The sequence below is a fragment of the Anabrus simplex genome, chromosome 3 (assembly GCF_040414725.1).
Source record: "Anabrus simplex isolate iqAnaSimp1 chromosome 3, ASM4041472v1, whole genome shotgun sequence".
In the NCBI taxonomy this organism is placed as follows: domain Eukaryota; kingdom Metazoa; phylum Arthropoda; class Insecta; order Orthoptera; family Tettigoniidae; genus Anabrus; species Anabrus simplex.
In genome coordinates this window covers 467,932,471-467,953,896 of record NC_090267.1, presented here as the reverse complement: position 1 = coordinate 467,953,896, position 21,426 = coordinate 467,932,471, and the positions used below count along the sequence as shown (strand labels likewise).

Below are 21,426 nucleotides of genomic sequence, written 5' to 3'. Positions count from 1 at the left end.
GCTTCAAATTATCAATTATCTGAAAAATGATTTATTAGTTTCGTATGTCTTCATTTCTCCAATTTTTTCCCATTTGCTTTATAATAAAAGAATACAATTGTTAATACGCTATTCCAGAAAAATCTGACAATGTAAAGTCTAAATAAAGCTCATTACAATCTTGTCAATCCTAGTCTGCAGTAGAAAACACTAATCAAAATAACTGTTCACTATGATATTAATCTTTTTCTTTGTAAGTTGTTTTGGTGCTCACATTAGAGAAAAATTAGAACGCACTTTCAATTTTTATGTGCTCAGATAATATTAATTCAGAATGAGTTTGTAAAACCAGTATTATTTAAGAATATAATAATATGAGGAGGGTTGTACATCTTAAATGATAACATTCGTACTTAAGCCTAACCGGGCGAATTAGCCGTGCGGTTAGGACCGCGCAGCTGTGAGCTTGCATCCGGGATATAGTGGGTCCGACCCCCATTGTCGGCAGCCCTGAAGATGGTTTTCCGTGGTTTCCCACTTTCACGCCAGGCAAATGCTGGGGCTGACTTTAATTGAAGCCACGGGGTCTTCATTCCCATTCCTAGGCCTTTCCTATCCCATCGTCGCGATAAGACCTTGCTTATCTGTGTCGGTGCGACGTAAAGCAAGTTGGAAAAAATAAAACTTAAGCCTAAACCACGCAGAGAAACTCAAACTAGCCATAGACATTCAATTCATTTTAAGAAATACACAATAGAAGACTAGCACCAGTGTAACAAATGTCAGGGAGCATTTTCATAAATCCAAATAACTCAATAATGATAACTTAACTTCTGCTCATCCAATTACGTTATTTCATATCCAAATCAAACCAAACCCCATGGCACAACAGGCCCGAAAGGCCATGGCCTACCAAGCGACCGCTGCTCAGCCTGAAGTCCTGCAGATTACGAGGTGTCATGTGGTCAGCACGGTGAATCCTCTCGGCCGTTATCTCACCGTCAGATAGCTCCGCAATTGTAATCACGTAGGCTGAGCGGACTTCGAACCAGCACTCAAATCCAGGTACAAATCTATGATCTGGCCGGGGATTGAACCCGGGGCCTCCGGGTAAGAAGTAGATATGCCACCCCTACACCGCAGAGCCGGCATTTCATATTCAGAAAATGATAAATATGTGTCTGATTGTTTTAGAAAGATTTCTGCAGTCATGTACTTTTTAAACAGTGTGTTCAGAGAATTGAGTGAAATTTCCTGTAGGCCTAATGACTTATCAGAGAGGAATCGTAAGCTATGTTACCTTTCATAGAAAGATTTTATTTCATAGGTTTCCTTTTTTGTTGATATTGAAGATTATTGTTATCGGTACAGGAGTTTGTAAATATTTAATTTATGTGTTCTCCAATCTGCTGAGAGACAGGCAATTTTTATCTCACGATATGTAATCACACTTAAGTTGTAGCCTGTTTTTTGAACATGTCTTTTGATTTTCAATAGAGCGAAATTGTAGAGTCTAGGTTTCTCAAGAAACAGATTGTCACGTGATCCTCGTCCTTTGAGTCTGGCCTTCTTGCCATACATACAATGTTCAAACACATCAGTTACAAACATACCCTTATATTAAAGTGAGCGACATGATCTTTTTCGAGGTACCGCTAGTGTATTTTTGTAGTAGTGTATTTTTCAGTTTTCTTATTCAGTCTGCTAAAGGGTTTTTTTTAAGTGCGCCACCTATGGGCTATCCAAAGGATTTGTGTAGATTGTTCAGTTTTTTTACAGAAATATATTTTAATATTACCACAGTATATTTATTGCGTGTGTACACGGTAGTCGGTGTAGGCTGTCATTAATTTTGTAGGGCGGATGTTTTCATGTGTGCGAAATTTAAGTTAAAACACGAATTCTATACTATCTCCGCGTCAAGCTGAGGAGCGCCCGCAACATGGCGGTACGCGGATGGACATGTCTTCTCCAGTCACACGCTTCTGCGCAGCCAGCGGTGTGGGGCCTTGACTAATACAAGGAGTGGATTTGACCTGTAGGGCTGAGTAACATGCTGCGAGCGACAGTGCTGTTCTTATCTCTTCATATTCTGACGTAACCTGCCCGCTGGCAGTAGTGCCCCTGTGAAAATCAGTCGGTAGATATCCCATTTAACACTTGTGCATGCGTGACATTTATAAATAGAAAGTACGGCGTTCGGGAGCCACCTGGTATATGCCTACAAACTAAACTAAACACAAGTTATATCTCGCGTGCGACCTCCTCTATTGTTGGTGCACGATTATAAACCATACAGTGTGAAAGCACGCATTTGGTTACGTGCGCCACTGAGTCAACGGCAGCCGTCCCTTCCAGTGGCAATGCACGACTGTTACTGAAAGGTGTAATGCTCTTCTTCACTCCACTACAAGAATATCACTTTAGAGGGTTGATCATACGAGTACTAATAAATCATTTGAGAAAATTGATTCGATATTTCGCGCCGTTGTCATTTTAACGGCTGATGAATTTAGCCAATGAGATCACTCCGCAGGCAAATTCAAATGGGCTTTGTGAGGCGGTGTTGCTATATCTGCACGTGGCTTAAGACCGGCTTGAGAGTCAAAATCAGATACTCGTGGGATTCAGCGGCTGTCATCATAGCGTGCGATCCTGTCAGCTCCCCTGGAGAAGTTATTTTTTTCCATTGGTACTCTCAAACCAGTTGAGCAATATAGATACTTCGGCTCCCTGTTCAGGGAGTGACATGCTACCTAATACCCGTGTTCGTGTCGGTGCGAGCTGGCTGAAGTGGAGGAAAGTTAGTGATGTCTTCTTTGAGAGCAGAATATCCCCCCACCCCCACCCACCTGAAGGCCAAGGTTTACAGGAGGACCGTCCTCTATCGCTATGAATGCTGGCCAGCATCCGTTAAACCAAAGACTTTAATATTATGTGAACAAGCCGTGCACGTCACGGAGATGCGCAGGCTGCGTTGAGCGCTCGATCTGACGCGACTCGATCGTATCAAGAACTGTAACCCCGGGCGATGATGCATGGGAGCTGCAGAGGCTCATCTACGAAGGGTACGTTCATGGAATTCCACAATGTAAGATAGACTGGTGAGGAAGCAAGCCGCCTCTTTCACCGAACAAGTATGTTCCGATAATGTAAGCCTGCTTAGTTCCGCAAAAATATGCTTTAGCTCATTCCATGTTAAGAAAGCAATATTGCTCTTGTGGACCTACAAGGCGTGAACTCACCCCCTCTTAGACACTCATAATTCCTTGCGATTAAGGAATATTATAATGCACATAATGCACTTTATATTGTGTTATAAAAGAAAGAATGGATGAGACATATTTTTGCCCTTGATTTATAAAATAATTACTTAACGTTCTTTATTTAATAAATACGTTCGCAAGGAGGGAACACAATGGGGGAAACACCCATCGCTTTGTTGCCTTCCTCTATTTCCCTTCTGAGTTGCTCTGGTACGGTACATGTTACTCGTAATCCGTTACGCTGTGAATCGCCGGTAGCTTATCTCTCTTGTAGAGAAGTCATCTATTTATTTATGTGTATGTTCTAATATTCTTGTACTGTACGGCAGTTGTCACTGAAGATGCTGAAGCTGTGGTGTGCAGCGATACATATGGCATGAGTTGTAACCTACTGCAGTGGCGGTTCGTGACATTTTACTCTGCCAAGACTGTGCCACCATCTCTTTCCCCTCCCCAGTCGGTCGAGTTTTCACTGACCAGCACCACGATACTTTTATGTGAATAATAATAATAATAATAATAATAATAATAATAATAATAATAATAATAATAATAATAATAATAATAATAATAATAATAATAATAATAATAATAATAATAATAATAATATTTAATATTTACCGGGCGAGTTGGCCATGCGGTTAGAGGCGCGCGGCTGTGAGCTTGCATTCGGTAGATAGTGGGTTCGAATCCCACTGCCGGCAGCCCTGAAGATTATTATTATTATTATTATTATTATTATTATTATTATTATTATTATTATTATTATTATTATTATTATTATTATTATTCCTTTCAGTATAGCTCTTTATTATTTATTTATTGAATTCGCTTATACTCCAGGGTTGGTTTTTCTAGCGAACTCAACGGGGGATCACACCTATACCACTTCAAGGGCAGTGTCCTGGAGCGTGAGATATTTAGTCGGGGATACAACTGGGGAGGACAACTAGTACCTCACCCAGGTGGCCTCACCTCCTGTGCTGAATGGGGGCTTTATGATGGCTGGGAAGATTGGAAGGGATAGGCAAGGAAGAGGGAAGGAATCAGCCGTGGCCTTAAATTGGGCACCATCCCGGAATTTGCCTCGAGGAAAACTGAACTGAACCCTCTCTATTCAGTTGACCTCCCAAGGCTCAGTGGATCCCGTTCACGTCTCATTTTTAAAAACCATCCGCATGTTAATTTTGACAAATCACAAACACTTGGAACTGGACACCTCGGGATTCTTTTGAAATTCACTCGGAGTTTTAATTCGATAGGCCTAATACGTGCTTCATCAAATCGACCGCGTTGACAGACCGTGCTAGATGAAAATATTTCTTAAATTGAAACATGGGTTAGAGTTCTGAGGATCCAGGGGTCCTGGCGGACACAATCACCGCAGGTTCACAGAGGCTTGCAATCTTTGAAAACTCAGAGCAAGACTAGTAATTAGACAGAAATGAATAAGCCGGAATTCACAGGCTACAAACAGGACGAGCGAAAACGTCAAGTAGTTGTTTTGCTCATGAGCGTCTTAAATTACTACCCGGTACCAGTTCCGAGAAGCAATTTACTTCTCACGCCGCCGCAGGACATAGTACAAGTTGAGCAGCTCGAAAAATATCTCTGCATTCTTCCAGGCTTTTATGCATGTCATTGTGGACTTGGAAAGTGATAAAATTGTATTCGCAAGCATGTTGTCGTAATTAGGGGCTTACTAAACTAATGGGGAGAACTCATAATTGTGGACATGGATCAAGCGAAAACAAGGACATATAATTGATTTATCGTGCAACTGTCCGCCTCCGTAGCGTAACGGTTAGTGTTATTAGTTGCCGTCCTCGGGGGCCCGGGTTCGATTCCCGGTACTGTCAGGAATTTAAGACTGGCAGGAGGGCTGGTATGTGGTTGAAATGGTACATGCAGCTCACCTCCAATGGGGGTGTGCCTGAAAAGAGCTGCGCCACCTCGGGATGAGGACACGAGTTTACGTTTTTATCGTCCAACTAACTAATTTTACGGCGGGGTGCCGAAATGTTGTCCCGCTGGAGTTATTTTAAGTGCCAGTAAATTTAACTACAAGAGCTGGCATATTTGAGACTATGGAGTGGAACGTGGTACACTGGAAGTGAGATTTGTAGATCCTAATAATTGGGTAGAAGACAGGAATCTAAGCTCAGACGGCCTTCAGTTGAAGGTACGTATAAGTTACGAGGTTTGTTTGTCTGTTAGGTCATCAGCCCAGAGGCTGGCTGGATCCTCAAATAGCACCACCAAAGGTTATGCGGTTATAAGGAAACCGCAAAAACCAATGGCAGCACCAAAATGAGGCGTACTAGGCAAGACGAGGAGTGAGGTTGTTTGCCGTTGCTTTCCTCACTGGGTCAGAAAGTGCTATTGCAGCACGACTGACCCTATGAGCAACACCTTTCATAACACTCAGATGGACTAGTCGTGCTCTGAATGTCATTACTCAGCACCACCCATACCCCAGCAGCTTCCATATTGTCACAGCCATGGATGAGACTGGGACTTCGGTGGAAGCTACACTTTACTCTGGCCTGTGCTAAGAGATGGATACAAAAGTACTGCATCCAAGGAGGGTTAATTATAGGGAGGCATGTTCATGGAAATGGAGAGGGTTAGGGATCTGTATTAAGGAATATGAGTACAGGGAGATGGAAGTCAGAAAAGTGACAAAAAGTTGTTAGTGGTCGACTGTAGAAGTAGTATATAATATATATAGTATATAGTATATAGTATATAAAATATATAAAATAAGAGTTTTGTCTGTACATTACTCAGAATTTTAAAAGAATGGTATTTCTGTATCGGTCATGTCCACAGTAACAAGGAAATGCACGTTTTACTTTTCCGTAATGTCTGTCTGTCTGTCTGTCTGTCTGTCTGTCTGTCTGTCTGTCTGTCTGTCTGTCTGTCTGTCTGTCTGTCTGTCTGTCTGTCTGTCTGTCTGTCTGTCTGTCTGTCTGTCTGTCTGTCTGTCTGTCTGTCTGTCTGTCTGTCTGTCTGTCTGTCTGTCTGTCTGTCATCTCCGATAAATAAGATTGCTGCTGCGTACCGAGTGTAATAGCCTGTCTGAATATTGGCGGGAAATAGCTGGGGAGTTAGATTACTTTCTTCTTAAGCATGCCATTCCTCTGGTTCATACATTTTCTGATACCGTACTGCTGGTACATAACACACTGGCTCATCATAGTATTCCAGCTTTTCGATCCCTACTCTGACGCGCTGATTGGAATGATCAGTGTTCACACTTAACGGAATAATGGCAGAAGCTCACTTATGACCTGGTCTAGAATTACAATTTTGGTCTATTCCAAATTATAGCACCACGATTTACTAAATAACTCAAAACGCAACCCTGAAAGATGATGATGATGATGATGATGATGCTTGTTGTTTAAAGGGGCCTAACATCGAGGTCATCGGCCCCTAATGGTACGAAATGAAATAACAAAAAATTCAAATTCATCCATAATATAAATAATATAATATAATATAATATAATAATATAAAAAATAAAAAATGTCATGAAGAATGAATGGATGGACATGAACCCTACAAAAAAAAAAAAAAACAGTGGATCAGACTCAAAAAGAAGGTAGTTAATTAGAGTATTACTGACCAAGGGACCATTTATAAAGCACAATGATGTTTGATGTCTGAAGGGATGCTAGATCCACGTCTAAGGCTCCACAGAATGGTACATGTCGCGAGTAAAGTAGAACCATGGTATTTGTCATTTTGGGGTACTGATCAAAAGTAGCGAAGACTCACGGTGGTCCACTCAAGATGGTACTACTCACAAGTATTGCAATTCGTACAGGGAACGCAGACCTATGGTGTTTCTCACACAATGGCGCCACTCATAGCCAACGCAAACCGGTAAGGTTCCTCACCTAGGTGTACTAGTCACGGGCGCCGGTATTCCCGTGGTGTTCTTCACATAGTGGGTACCAATCAAAGGCAACGCTGACGCACGGTGCCGCTCATATAGCGGTACAACTCACAGGCTACGCCCAGACCCGCGGTGTTGATCACATGGGTACAACGCACGGGTACTGGAATCCACCAGGCCAGGCTTTTTACTGCAACTTATCACAAACCTATTTCGTACCAATTTAGTGATACTACTCGCAAGTACATGCAACCCATGGTGTTCCCCGCATGGTGGTACGAATCAAGAGTAGTTTCATGGTTCTAATTCAATCATCCCTTGGCCGCCCCTTGTAGTCGCCTCTTACGACAGGCAGGGGATACCGCGGGTGTATTCTACATGTGCGTCCCCCACCCGCAGAGGGTAGTGTGTTTGGTCCGCGAGAGGTATTTTATTTCCCTCAAGTCCGCCGGAAAGCCGGTTAGGGCCCCCCTATCCGCCACCTGGGACGCGCCTCGTGGGGGTATCACCTCTCCCCGTGCTACGCCTGCATAACAGGTTCGTGGCAACCCTGAAAAGAGCCGTTTCTTAAGAAAACCTTTTTCCTCTTCACTTTTATTAAATTCTACATCCATTTTCTTACAAAAATTAGCAGCGACGAAAGGGTTTCTCCTCTGGCTTGGAGGAAAAATATGCCTCCAAGTCAAATAGTTTTTCCTCTCGCCAGTGTAGTGAATTGAGATTTTCCGACTCATCGGGTACTCCTATTAAACATATGAGGAAAAGGGCACAGATTTTGTCCTGGGACTCTACACTATTCACATCCCCCCCTCCGAAATTAAAGAGTGCTCACGGCTGTCTGTGGCCTGGTCATTCCAGCTCTGGAACTTTGGACTGGTTGATCGGCAGCGTAGTACTGTTGATTAAAAGTGAAGAAAAGTGTGGTTTTTCATTTGATGAAGTATTTCATATGATGGCATTACTTTCAATCGCGACATTCCTAGTAGCGTCATTATAATGACCTATGTCGATTTCAGTTGGGAAAACCACTAAGACAGTCTTTCTGAGGATGTAAAAAGGCCGTTGGAGAGTGAGTGTATGCCACATAATGATAACTCTCCAGCGTGATTGTGATTGGTGGTAGGCAAAAGGACCTACCATTGCAATGAAAATTCCCTAACCCAGTCTTCACATAAGGAAAGACGTTTGGTGACTTCCCCATCGCGTTTCCAGGGTAACGTTAAGAACTACAACCTTTAAAAAGTATATTAATGACAATATTAGAATTGTCTGCTAACATGGTGAAATGTTTGGTCACTTTTGCCGGAATCCAACTCGGTCCCGTCGCACGAAAATATTACGTGTTACACAGATTTTTCCGTTATTTTCCTATTCAGGAGGTTCGACTTAGTTGAAATGACCAAATGTTGAACTTTACTGACCAGTGTAATGTTTAATGGGGTAGGGAGAGACTGAAACCTGGTATCTGCACATAGCCTACTCCTGTCTCCATCTCTACTTGACAATATTATGCAGATTTGTGTTATATGGATACCGATTCATTTATATATATATATATATATAAAGCAAGATGTCCTGACTGACTTACTGACTCACTCACTCACTAACTGACTGACTGTCCTCACCAGGGGTGATGTCGCGGCCAGATAGATTTAGGATAGATTTAGTATATATTCATGTAGTAAAGTAGTTAGTTTAGTTAGGTGGTGTGTTGCATGTGGAGCTGGCGATCCGCCCATGTGCAAGATGCTACAAAGTAGATTTAGAAGTAGTTAAGTAGTAAGTAGTTAGTGCCTAGCTATAAATAGTCTGTAACTGACTGACTGACTGACTGACTGACTGACTGACTGACTGACTGACTGACTGACTGACTGACTGACTGACTGACTGACTGACTGACTGACTGACTGACTGACTGACTGACTGACTGATAATCAACGCACAAAAGATGACCACCTCCCATATGTAAAGATTGAGGGACAGGAATGTCAAGAAAGAGGGTCACAGCAGAATTTTGAGGGAGCAGCACAGAATAAAAATATGAAATCATTCACTCTTCTCTTCTCTTCTCTTCTCTTCTCTTCTCTTCTCTTCTCTTCTCTTCTCTTCTCTTCTCTTCTCTTCACTTCTGTTTCCGCCTTCCTTTTCTCTTCTCTTGTTCTGTTTCTTGTTTTTTCTTTCTTCTATTCATTTCCCGTTTCTTTCTTTCTTCTGTTTTCTCCTTCTTTATCTATTTTCTTTTCTTCTCTTCTCTTCTCTTCTGTTTCCGTCTTCCTTTTCTCTTCTCTTGTTCTGTTTCTTGTCTTTCTTCTATTCATCTCCCGTTTTTCTTTCTTCTGTTTTCTCCTTCTTTTTCTCTTTTCTTCTCTTCTCCTCTCCTAGACATAGAACTGGTTTTACTATGTAAAGGTAATAAACTACAAAAAAACAAAAATGAATGTTTTACTTATAAGCTTACTAACAAATATTGTTGTTTTCATTTCTCACTTACGAACTGTAAGTGCACAACGGTTTCTTAGTTTTACAAATACTTCCTGATTTACTCTCCTTATCGCTAGCATTATTTTCTTTGGAACTAAAGCCATCAGAATATTTTTGTGCGTCCATTTTCACAAAATTATAGCATTGACTGAAGCGTTAGTTTAAATTTTACAGTGCCGAATGCCAACAACACCACTGTGCTAACTAATGCCGCCGACATTAATATTTTGATCATATATCCATATGGTGAATTTTTCTACTCTATATTGTAGCACTGACAACGTATTTTCATCTATTATCGAAACCATCGAATACCTTCGATAGAGGTAGGCACACGCGGGTAACTAAAAATGAAAATCCACAGGCTGTTTCCAGCCATCTGACAGGATCAGAAATGGAATAAATGAAGCCCCATCTAGCGGCGAGGATAGGAATTGTGTCGGCTGCCGAAGCCTGTCGCTCTCCTCTAGGGCAATGATTAATGACTGTTAGATGAAATGAAATGATATTGGAGAGTGTTGCTGGAATGAAATATGACAGGGAAAACCGGAGTTCCCGGAGGAAAACCTGCCCCACCTCCATTTTATCCAGCACAAATCTCACACGGAGTGACCGGGATTTGAGCCACAGAACCCAGCGGTGAGAGGCCGGCGCACTCTTGGCTGAGACACGGAGGCTTCACGCGAAGGTAACTATAAGTTGTAATTAACTGAAAGGTTTCGCCAAGGCTGCGGCCTTCTCACTCATCTTAGATCGAATAACCAGGAAGGCAGGGGAGGGGAAACGTAGATGTTGAAGACAGCTCCCTTTGAAGACCTGGCAGCAGCTGTCGGGCTTAAGTTGAATGCTGCAAAGACAAGGGAGATGAGAATCAATGGTACCGCAAACAACCAGCTCACCATATCCGACACGCAAATAGAGGAAGTTAGTTCTTTTGTCTACCTTGGGAGCACAATGACGAAGACTGGCGTGCAGAGGAAGACGTCAAGGTTCGACTATACCGGTACCCTATTAGAAGTAGAACGCAGCCCGGAAGGCGGTTTCGTTGCGCAGAGAGAGACAGAAGTATGAGGTGCGGTGATGCCAATGTGGCTACTCATAACAGCATGTATGTGTAAACATTTTTTTCATCCAGTTATATCTTTAATTCCAAAGCGATGACCTATACTTTTTTGGGCTTAAAAGTTTCCTGAAAATCCAAGTTAATTTTTAACATCAAACCCCGAGAAAGTGTTGAGGGTAATTTTCGAGATATTAAAGAAGTTAAATGGAAGTTGAGAGAAATGAAGGCGAAGTGCAGAGAGCATAACAGCATTAATGTGAAATCTACTAAACGACATACATGAGGCACTAAGGCACAGAGGAGGAAAATTTCACGTTGTCTTCATTGATTATACGAAAGCCTTCGATTTCCTGAACAGAACCAAGTTAATAAAGAAGCTAGAACATATGATTGGACAAAACAACCCTCTGGTCACTGCAATAAATAATTTGCTAGCATTCAATTTCGTTGAAATCGAAGACGGTGTATCAACCTCGTCCCCCATCACACAAACCAATGGGGTCCTCCAGGGTGATCCAATAAGCCCAATCTTATTCAATATCGCCACAGCAGATGTAACGAAGATAATACAGAATTCTCCAGTCGTGCTATACGCCTATGCTGATGATATGATACTAGGCTCAAGAAACAGGGAGGTCCTCCAGGAAGCAATGGACAAGTTACAGATCTGGGCTGACGAAAATGACCTACAATTAAATAAAGACAAAACTGTTTACATGACATTTCGAAAAGGAAGAAGAGTTGCGGCACAAGACACAATCACGTTTTCAGGACAGACCTTGAGAAGAGTAGGAAATTTCCGATACCTCGGCATCACTCTTCAATCTAATGGTACCTCTTACAGAATACACATAAGAGAAAGAACGGCAGCAGCCATACGAGGGATCTACGACATTGAAAACCCCACCATGATCTCACTAGAAACAGCAATGCTTCTCTTCCGCAGCAAAATTCTCCCTACTCTCACCTATGGTATTCATCTCATTTGGGACCACCTTACTAAGACCGACTTAGAAACCCTAGAAAGAGTAAAAGCCAGATTCCTGAAAAGAATACTGGGGATAGCAAAAACAGCGCCGTCAAGACTAGCGTATATGCTTGCAAAAGAACGCTCTTTCATAGAAGATATGAGGTACATCCTACAGCTACCATCTACACCACAAGCAGAAGTAGTCCTTAGGAAAAGAAGGGAAAAACAAGAAGAAATATGGCCGGAATTTTTCACGACAGAAGCCATGCTAGACAGAAAATGGAGTGAACCAAACCAGGTTTTGCGTAGTGCCATTACTAGACTAGATGTACATGGATGTCATCATAAATTGTGCATGAAAACATACTTCCATGACCCAGATGAAGACTGCTTATGCAAACTATGCAACAAAGTGTGTGAGCGTAATCATTTTACAATTTGTACACAGAGACACAAGACTCTAAAGGAATACAGCAAAGAATAGTGTATTTTGTATCTGTTTGATCAGTGTATACTAATTTTATGCACGTTTGTGCGCTCTTTCCTTAATAATAATAATAATTAATGTGTAAACATTTTTTCATCCAGTTATATCTTGAATTCCAAAGCGATGACCTATATTTTTGTGGGCTTAAATGTTTTCTAAAAGCACAAATTAATTTTTAATATCAAACCCCGCGAAAGTGTTGAGGAAAATTTTCGAGATATTAAGGAAGGTAAATGGATATGCCGTAGGATATTCGCCGTTTTTATACATATCAAATATTGTTGTACGCAGAACATTTTTAATGAAATCATCGACGACCGTCACTGGCTTCTTCCTCTAAGGGTTCTTCTCTGGCGACCTGAACACCGCATTATTTTTATTTCCGAAGCTTGTTTTATCCTCTGCACTGTTTACAGGCCGATACCACACGCGAGTGCTGTCTTCTTTTGAAGCGTGGCAACATGGCGTTCCTCACCTTCTCCGCCTATGAACGCCTGCTGCTGCATGCTTACCAAATACAAATACTATTTCCCTCGCCTGTCGACGGAATACTTGTCTTTTTGCTCTTCCTGGATCTATCGTACACACGCAAATAGTTCCCTAAATTCGTTGATTATGATATTTACAAATAAAACTCGAAACATTCACTCGTGACCCGCACAAACAGGCACCTCTTACTGAAATGATTCTATTGGCTCAGCGGAAAACACGTCTTCTTCTTCTTCTTCTTCTTCTTCTTCTTCTTCTTCTTCTTCTTCTTGTTCTTCTTCTTCTTCTTCTTCTTCTTCTTCTTCTTCTTCTTCTTCTTCTTCTTGAAAGGTGTGGTTGGACTCATGTGTTATCGTCCAGTCACGAAAAGATTAATTACTTTAACACTGACACATGTATCACTCGTATTGTACTTTAAAATGTAAATGATAGAAAAAACATACCATACGAGTCACACAAGAAACGATGATAACATATAGACAGAGGGTAAAGAGATTTATATCCTACCAAAATTATGATAAACATTTTGCAATGGAAGAGTGAGCATAAAGAGACTGTCAGAGGATTATAATATAATATGTGCATCATCAAGAAACTGATTTATGCTGTTCACAAGAGTAGGAGTTAGAGAGGATAATAAACACGAAATACTTGTGGGGAAGGGGATGCCCATGTTAAGCAAAGAGGATAGGAAGCGCTGGCGGGGAACATCAAAAGCAGGACATTGTAACAGAAGGTGATTACTGTCAGTATCAGACAAGCCACAAGCACATGAAGTTAGGGGAGGAAGATGAAAACGATTTTTATATTGGGGAGTAAGGGCATGATTAAAACGTAGACGTATTATAGATGTGATATGGTGCCGAGAGTACGTACCATAATAAAACCACGGTTTAAGAGGAATAACAGGTTGTAATTGATGATAAAAACATCCCTTTTCTCGTGACGTTTCATTCCAATCGGACTGCCAAAGTCGATATGCTATATCCCGCACTTCATGAATGAGATCAGAAGGGGGGATCGCAAGAAAAAGAGGGGGGATTGTTGTGATGCTCGTTTAGCTGCCTGATCAGCAGTCTCATTCCCCATGATACCAGAGTGACTGGGAACCCAAACTAGAGTTATATAAACACCAGAACGAGTAAGGATATATAAGAGATAATTAACGCTATATACGTACCAATTAGGGGAAGAGAGAGGCGAGCATAAGGCATGCAGAACATTTTGTGCATCCGTGAAAATCGTAACCTTATCATAAGCATGTGACCTGATGGTAATGAGGGCTTGTCGAATAGCAAACAATTCGGCGGTAAAAACAGAAAAGGCAGAAGGGAGGGAAAACTCAGAGAGAGTATACGGTTGGGGGATATAAAAGGCTGCTCCAACGCCGTGTGCTGATTTTGATCCGTCAGTAAAAATACTTACTTCCCTTATGTAGAGGGAAAGTCGAATACGTTTAGTTGCAAGAGGTGAAAGAGGAGTAGAATGTGTTAGACAAGAAAATGATTCAGAAGAAGATATAATTACTCGAGGACAAAAGGACTGACTGTCATAAGGGATATAGTATAAAGGCAATGTGGGTAAACGGAGGAGCTCAAATTCTCTTGGTATAAGAGAACGAAATGCGGTATATAAAGTAGGGACACGATTTACACGGGGAGATTTGGAAGAATAATAAGAATGTAAAAGTCGTAGCTTGGGGATAAGCTGAGACCGGGTGACAGTAAAATGTTTGAGGACATACTTAGCGGCTATGGTCTGTCGCCGAATCTTTAAAGGCTGTTCACCGGCTTCTATTAATAAGGCATTGGTTGGTGTAGTTTTAAGTGCTCCTAAACAGACACGTAGTGCGCGGTATTGTATTGCATTGTATTTAAACGTGCAAGGGTAGTAGCAGAAGCGGTGTCGATAAAAAGAGCACAATAATCTAGTAAGGATCGAATAGTTGCTCTGTAAAGGAGAATAGCTGTAACGGGGTCAGCGCCCCAACTTCGACGGGTGATCGTACGTAATATAGAAATAAAACGATCAGTTTTACGTTGAAGAGAGACCACATAAGGAGTCCATGATAATTTGTGGTCCAATATGACTCCAAGGTAGGGATGTTGATTAACAAAGGGGATGGTAAGACGATCAAGAAGGAGAGGAGAACGGTTAGGTGCGCGAGTATGGGTAAATAGGATTGCAGCACATTTGGAAGGCGAGAGTGAGAAGCCATGTTCATGTAACCAGAGAGCAACCTCATGAAGGACACACTCTATTTTTCTCCTACACACATCAACACTATCATGTGATACGTATAAAACATAGTCGTCTGCGTAAGCTAAAATTCGTGCGTTCTTTGTAATTATACGTTCTAAATCTCGCATATAAAGCGCAAAGAGGATACCGCTTAGTATATCACCCTGTGGGACTCCATGCGAAACGTGTCTTCCTGGAAACGGGGGGTAGGGGGATTTGAGAATGAGAGTACGAGAAGTATATATGCGTTCTAATAGAGAAATAAAAGCAGAGGGAAAGCCAAGCGAATCAAGGCAAGACCATAATAGGTGTAAAGGAACGGAATCATAAGCTCCTTGAATATCAAGAAAAACAGTAATAGTGCTATGTTTACGATGTCTAGCTAGTAGAAGATCAGTCAACAAAATATTGAGTGGATCTTGTGTGCTACGTCCTTTAAAAAAGGCATACTGATATTTAGGAAGGATCTGATGTTTCTCCATAACCCAGAGAAGACGCCGTAGTAGAATTTTTTGAAAACGTTTCCTAACACAGGAACTTAAAACAATGCCACGTCATACTACAAAGCACGCGAATGTTACTGCGCAACCCTCTTCAAACCGCCTTCTCGGCTGCGTTCTACCTCTCACGGAAAACTATCAGGCTTTTCAGTATAAACGTTATAAACGTGAAGTCCGTTTTCTCTAAAACTGTGAATCATGGCCACCAAACAAATCACACTCCAACTCCAGTTCTGCGGCGTATCATCAATATAAGATGGCCGGATGTGATGACGACGAGAACATGTGGAAGGAAATAACTACATACTCATTGGCGTAGAAATAATGAAAAGAAAGTGGGAATGTATAGGACACAAATTAAGAAAACAGGACATAACAGTTGAAAAGTCGGTCTTAGAATGGAACGCAAAAGGAAAGCGTGGAAGACCGAAGAACAGTTGGAGGCGAACAGAAACTCACTGCTAATGGGAAAACATGACATGAAGTAAAATATCTGACTTCAGAACGTACCGAATGGAGAGCTTCCCTGCATGTCCTTTGCTCCACAAGGAGAAATAGGAATTATATTTGCCGAGCAACCCGTGGAAAAATGTATGGAATTATGGAACTGTCCCGAAATTGATGGGACCATGCAAAATAAATTTGCAGCAAAACAGGCTTCACCCACGAAGAGAAAAAGGCCTCGTCTGCCTGCTTGGTGGCAGACATTCTCCCGCAATCAGCACTAGCGATTTGATACGCAGTCACAGAGTTAGAAGAGATATTTTATCTTAACCACCCGTTATCTAAATATTTCTCAATATATTAATATATTTCCTACAAGTCCTCTAAGTAATCTTTCCTCATAGTGTACTTTATTAGCAACTCTAACACAAAACGGCCTTGAGTTCCCCTTGTAAACAGGCTCCCAAGTTTTGCCGTTGACTACGTCAACATACAATCGAACCTGAGAGTAACGAAAGCATGTGATCACTTTTTGGTTTAAAGTTTCAGAACTAAAGATTCGATTCAAATGGTTGAGGTACCGTTTGGTTGGAAATATGACACTTGATGGGCCTCAGTTAAATACACAGGATACGGACGGCTTTAAATAAAGTGACGACTTTTATGTACCGTCGAACCTGCCCATAACGAAACCTAGATTAAGGAGAAACCTGTCTTTATGGGACTTTTTGAGGTATGGAAATTGTAAATTAACTTTGATTAAACAGAAACGACGTAGAAACAAAACGTAAAATCGGACATCAAATCATCATCATCATCATCATTATCTGTTTACCCAGGTTCGGTTTTTCCCTCGGACTCAGCGAGGGATCCCACCTCTACCGCCTCAAGGGCAGTGTCCTGGAGCTTCAGACTCTCGGTCGGGGATACAACTGGGAGTATGACCAGTACCTCGCCCAGGCGGCCTCACCTGCTATGGTGAACAGGGGCCTTGTAGGGGGATGGGAAGATTGGAAGGGATAGGCAAGGATGAGGGAAGGAAGCGGCCGTGGCCTTAAGTTAGGTACCATCCCGGCATTCGACTGGAGGTGAAGTGGGAAACCACGGAAAACCACTTCGAGGATGACTGAGGTGGGAATCGAACCCACCTCTACTCAGTTGACCTCCCGAGGCTGAGTGGACCCCGTTCCAGCCCTCATACCACTTTTTCAAATTTCGTGGCAGAGCCGGGAATCGAACCCGGACATCCGGGGGTGGCAGCTAATCACGCTAACCACTACACCACAGAGGCGGCTCCCTACTATTGTTACCGCACTTAAGTTGGTAAACTGTCGACCTTTATACAGAATGAAGCGAAATTCGCGCACTTGGGCGTTGCAGCGCGACTCCTCACATGCCAGCAATAAAAAAATGTATCTCACAAAAGTTCGTTTTGCGAGTATATCCGGGAGAAAAAGGACGTTGTTGCGTGGCAATCTGGCAACACTGTAACCATAGGTAGGGTAACTATCTCTGTCAACATTTAGTACTCGTGTTGTACAGTTGGTGCAGTGGATAGAGTTTTGGGTTAGTGTGCAGGAGGTCGAGGGGTCGATCCTGGGTTGAGGCGTATGTTTTTTATTTCGTGAATGTAGTCCAGGTGGTATGGTATCTGGCATCTTAATCGTCAACAGCGATTGCAGTGGGTCCTCTAGAAACCATTTCCACTTACATACTACGATCCTAGAAATGGATGAACATTCGTATTCATTGGTCAGCTTTGAAAGACGCCCTTTCCACTTCGTGGACGTGAATTTATTTGCACCACTTCATCTACTGGATGCGTTACAACGTGTTCAGCGTTACTAAATTTTGTAAATGTAGGGCACATGTGACCTAAGAATCGGTGTCTTACTGTATTACAGTATGTAATGTCCGATGGAAATTAGCAGACCCGGGTGGTACTTTTTGTTGTCTGTACATTTTTGTGCCTCCCCACTTCTTATTGCCAATCGCCACCACTGCTGATCCCCACGCTGCAGTCGCTTAAGTGCGGCCAGTATCCAGTATTCGGGAGATAGTAGGTTCGAACCCCACTGTCGGCAGCCCTGAAAATGGTTTTCCGTGGTTTCCCATTTTCACACCAGGAAAATGCTGGGACTGTACCTTAATTAAGGCCACGGCCGCTACCTTCCAACTCCTAGCCCTTCCCTGTCCCATCGTCGCCATAAGACCTATCTGTGTCGGTGCGACGTAAAGCAACTAGCTGATCTCCACGAAGTACTTTCACCCCATCTACACGGTAATTAAAATTGTTGAAACTTACAACCTGACTTTTCATCCCGTTTAGCCAGCTGCCTCTGTGGATCAGCGGTAGAGTGTCGGCCTCCGGATCCCAAGATAGCGGGTTCAAACCCGGCAGAGGTAGTCGGATTTTTGAAGGGCGGAAAAAAGTCCATTCGACACTCTATGTCGTACGATGTCGGCATGTAAAAGATCTCTGGTGACGCATTTGGTGTTTACCCGACAAAATTCATTAAATCTCAGCCATAGACGCCCAAGAGAGTTTCGGTTTACTCGGTCTGCCATCTAGTGGGGACCTAGAGTAAAACGGAACGTCGAAATTGACGAGCAGACAGCCAGATGGCGTCAAATTGAAATGTCTGCACACGGTAGCTGAGGCCATACGATTATTATTATTATTATTATTATTATTATTATTATTATTATTATCCCGTTTAGCCTATCATCATCATCCAACATCTCCATCTCACAACACTGTCATCGATTTCTTCTCGGAATACAGCAACGCATGGTGAGCCATCTGGTGACGAACGACGGTATCATTTCATCAATAGAGCACGCCCGAGAGGATCCCTCGCTGCGCTCGGAGCTAGCTAAAGCGACGCATCAAGTCGGCCGTGAATAGATCAACGGTTCAAACATTTCATCATTAATAGAACAGGCGCTATCAGGTGAGTTTCTATTCTGAGAATGCGGAGCGAAGATTTCGCGAAGCGTAAAGATTTCTACAGTTTGCCTCTTTCACACAGCTGAAAGTCAAAAGATATTTCTTCTTCTGTTTACTTAATTGTCATCTCATCCAGCGAGAAATACCTAGAAGAAATGCTGTCTTAATTCGCAGCTATTTTCACAGGGGTGGGGATTTTTATGTTAAGAGGAAATACAACTTGTTACAGTATTCTTTTCAACTAATCGGAGAGAAAAATGGAAGGTCCGTCTCTTTAGCTGAATGGTCAGCTTTCAGGCCTTCGGTTCAGAGGGATCGGGGATTTTAATCACTTCTGATTAATTCTTTTGGCTCGGGGATTGGGTGTGTGTGTTTGTCCCAACACTCTCCTCTTCATATTCAGACAACGCACTACACTACCACACACATTGCTTTACATCGCACCAACAGATAGGTCTTATGGCGACGATGGGGTAGGAAAGGGCTAGGAGTGGGAAGGAAGCGGCCGTGGCCTTATTCAAGGTACAGCTCCAGCATTTGCGTGGTGTAAAAATGGAAAACCCCGGATAACCATCTTCAGGGCTGCTGACAGTGGAGTTCGAACCCACTATCTCCCGAGAGCAAGCTCACAGCTGCACGACCCTAACCGCACGGCCATTTGTACGGTACTTCGAAGAATGAAGGTATCGGCAAAAATAAGGTAAGGGCCACGAAGGGCATGTAAATGAAAGACCTCCTAAGATTCGAAAATCTAATACCGTCGGCGTCGGAAAAGAACAAGACTTGACCAAGCGAGGTCGGATAGGATAGGTGAAACTGAGGAGCTTGACGCAATTAAGTGGGAAAATGCCAAATTCAGCTAGATGCTCCGTGGTCGCCAACACACGCTCCCACTTCTAGAGCCTCTGGAGCCAATTTTAGCCACCTCTTACAACAGGCAGAGAATACCGTGGGTGTATTCTACTGCCCCAGCAACAGTGGTGTTTGTGTTGAAGGGTAGTAACGACCTGTCGAAACCTCCGAATTGTTGTTGTTGTGCTATTTGTTTTACAGTACACCAACGCAGTGAGGTCTTACGGCGATGACGGGATAGGATTAGGAAGGAAGTGACCGTGTCCTTAAAATGTATACTCTCTGGTGTGAAAATAGGATATCATAAAAAGCCACTATCAGGGCCGCCTACAGTGGGGTTCAAATCCACCATCTTCCGTATGCAAACTAGTAACTACGTGACTCAGACCGCGTAGGCAACTCTCTGGGTCCACAGAAAATCAACTTTTGCGGTACCAAGAGAAACACCAAACTCAAGAAGTCACTTGGATACCGTGGAATTACTTTATATTTATTTTTTATTTTACAATGTGCTTTACGTCGCAGCGACAGATGGGTCTTGTGGCGACGGTGGGCTAGGAGTGAGATGGAAACGGCCTTAGCCTTAATTAACGTTGAGCCCCAGCATTTGCCTCGTGTGAAAATGGGAAACTGTCGACCCATTATCTCCCGAATAGAAGCTCACAGCTGCGCGACCCTAACCGCACGGCCAACTCACTCAATACGATGTAATGAGATACCCCTTTATGTTCAATGGAGTATCACGCGGTCAAAATGGTGTAGCTATCATCCTTCGACTTTCTGAACTAGTTCCACTATCACACAGTACCTCGACTAGTCCCAGGAGGCTAAGCGAATGCTATTCCTTTAATCGAAAACCCTTGGATGAAACTGGAATTGAATCCGGAGCCTCTGGGTAGACGGCTGCTACACCGACGGGTTAGCTACTGTAAGGTAAAAATTTCCGCTGCGGACAGGATTCGAACCTGTGCGGGCATAGCCCATTGGATTTCGAGTCCAACTCCTTAACCACTCGGACACCGCAGCGCCGACAGCGCAGAGTTCGTATCTTCACTCACTCAGTACACATACCATTCATTTGGAATTCCCGTTGGATTCAATACGTCACAGTCTTTACCGGTACTGGGAGAAGTCCTACTACAGTTTCCGACGCTGAGACTGGAATATCACCGACACTCTTATGTTCTCCAGAAAAGCAAGAAGAGGAATTTCTGAAACCGGGCGTATATATGTATCTCTATTGCTATGTACAGAAAAGTAATGCGTGCATGGGAAACAAAACATACGAAATCTATGTCAAACTAAAAAAACGTTCTTTCTTTACCTACTTACCCTCCAGGGTTGGTTTCCCTCGAACTCGGCCAGGGATCCCACCTCTACCGCCTCAAGGGCAGAGTCCAGGAGCGTGAGACATTGGGTCGGGGGATACAACTGGGAGAATGACCAGTACGTCGCCCAGGCGGCCTCACCTGCTATGCTGAACAGGGGCCTTGCGGGAGGATGGGAAGATTGGAAAGTATAGGCAAGGAAGAGGGAAGAAAGCGGCCGTGGCCTTAAGTTGGATACCATCCTGGCATTTGCATGGAGGAGAAGTGGGAAACCACGGAAAACCACTTCCAGGATGGCTGAGGTGGGAATCGAACGCCCCTCTACTCAGTTGACCTCCCGAGGCTGAGTGGACCCCGTTCCAGGACTCGTACCACTTTTCAAATTTCGTGGCAGAGCCGGGAATCGAACACGGGCCTCCGGGGGTGACAGCTAATCACACTAACCCCTACACCACAGAGGCGGACTTACAAA

The 21,426-nt window shown here is 43.0% G+C and overlaps 1 non-coding gene across 1 annotated transcript; it reads right to left on the bottom strand.

Moving 5' to 3' along the window:
- Window positions 1–20,570: 20,570 nt before the first annotated feature.
- TRNAS-CGA (transfer RNA serine (anticodon CGA)) lies at window positions 20,571–20,652 on the bottom strand. The gene has a single exon. It is a non-coding gene; the product is annotated as a tRNA-Ser (tRNA).
- Between the last annotated feature and the right edge of the window lie 774 nt (window positions 20,653–21,426).